We start from the raw sequence: 2,166 nt of genomic DNA on the forward strand, positions 1-2,166 counted from the left end.
ATGTTGTGGGCCTATATTTCTGCTGGAGGTCCTGGACATCTTGTTTAGACACATGGCATCATGGATTCTATCAAATACCAACAGATAAAAAAATCAAGAAGTGACTGACTCTGTTAGAAATCTTATCAGATTCATCCAATCCAACCGGACAATAATCCAAAAACAAACCTCAAAAACAACACAAAAATGGGTCACTGGGCACAAAACAAGCTTCTGCTATGGCCATTCCAGTTCCCTGACCTGAACCCTGTAGAAGATGAGTGTGGTGAACTGAAGAGGAGAAGCACCATCATGGAGATTAGATTTGTGTGAATTTTTTAAATAAAAGATCAAAAGGATTAACAATGCAGATTCATTTTCACAGCCTTCTTTGATCATATTTACCAAGGGTGCCGATATTTTTGGCCATGACTGTATAGAATTTTTTTTTTACATAAAACTTTAGCATTTTTAAAAATTAATATTTCTATCAAATATAAAAACTGGATATATATATACTGTATTTGTGGTGGGGCCAGTGAAAATATTTAGTAAATGTAAAAATATTAAAATGAATTTGTCCTGACAAAAATATATATGAACGTATACATATAGAGTGTAAAAAAAAAAATATATATATTTTTTGTGATGGGGCCAGTGAAAATATTAAGTAAAATAAAAGTAAACATATAAAAATCAGCTTGTCCTGACAAAAATATATATACAGTATGAGAGTATACAATATAGAGTGTAAATATGTAGTTATATGTGTATTAAAATGTAATTACTAAGTCATAGTGAGTGGTTTTTAGGAAATTAATGTTACTAGAATGCAGTTGCTATAGTGGGCTGTTCAAATCGCTATCCTTAAATGAGCAATAACTACACCACTTGTTGCAAAAAAAAGTTGCTATCTCTAGTTGCTAAGTTCTTTTGAGGAGAGTAACAGCTCAGTGTTTTGCTAGGTTGAAACATTCATCAGGATTATGAATATTCCCAAATGGTGCTGCAGGATATGGCCACACAAATACCCAGAGTGCTCAGTGTCTTCTGTTCTTGATGTCAGGATTACTAAGACGGTTCCCACATCAGTCACTGCCAAAAAGACCACAACGCTTCTACTTTCATAGCATAAATCACTTGAGATAACATTTCATCCCTGTAGTTCTGCAGAAAACATGCACGCTTACAAATCACACTTACAAAAAATCCCTGACAGCGTGTCTTGACAAGTTTGCTGTCATCTATCACAGAGAGCGTGGGGTAGAGAAGGTCCCGCGGTGAAGGAAAACAGTGGGGTATCTCTGGTATCTTGCCTTTTGCAAACCCAAGTCTTTAATTAAAACCTCCTTCCTTCTACATCAGAGTCACAGATTGAAACTAACCAAGAGGGTCTTTGCAATTAAGATGCACAGATCCAATTAAGAGAGTGATTAATTGCCAGGGAGGGGATTTAAATAGGAATGGCTGCAAACGAAGGCACAGCGGTCGGTCCTGAAACAGGTCTGCTGTCGACGAGGATGAGAAATCAAGGAAATAATTGTCCAGCAACAGGAGGCTGAAAGGTTATGGTTTAACTGAGAGCTATAAAGGACGACCGAAATCATACTGCGCCGAGTCCACTAAAATACATTTATATTCTTTTTGACTTTCACCAGGAAAAATCTCACAGCCTTTTAGGAATGAACTCTAGCATTTCTCATCAAAATCTTTCAAGAATATATTATCTGAGCTATGCCACGTTAATTTTATAGCTCTATACTTTTACTGTATGTCAACTATTGTCTCATTTGTGTCTATTTTAAATTTCCTCAAGGATTTTAAGGGAAACATCCCACAAAGCTGATAATTCAGCAGAGAACTACAATAAAGGCCCGTTCACACCAAGTACAATAACTATATTTATAAAGATAACTATCAAGTTTTAATAATCATTCTAATTCTGTGAGAATAGTTAAGTCCACACTGTCATGATCTCCAGCTGGAGTGCCCATGAGCTCCTCTAGAGGGCACTCCATTCTGTACCTTGCCATTCACTCAGGACTCCATTTCCCATAATCCTTTGCCCGGACTCATCAAGTGCATCACCTGTCTCTCATCAGATCTCATCATCAGTTCACAGCTGTCTCACATTAGTAGGACTATAAGAATAGCACACACACTCTCTGTCATCGCTGGTGATTGAAT

This window comes from Sinocyclocheilus rhinocerous, unplaced genomic scaffold, assembly GCF_001515625.1.
Source record: "Sinocyclocheilus rhinocerous isolate Xijiao unplaced genomic scaffold, SAMN03320098_v1.1 scaffold638, whole genome shotgun sequence".
Lineage (NCBI taxonomy): Eukaryota > Metazoa > Chordata > Actinopteri > Cypriniformes > Cyprinidae > Sinocyclocheilus > Sinocyclocheilus rhinocerous.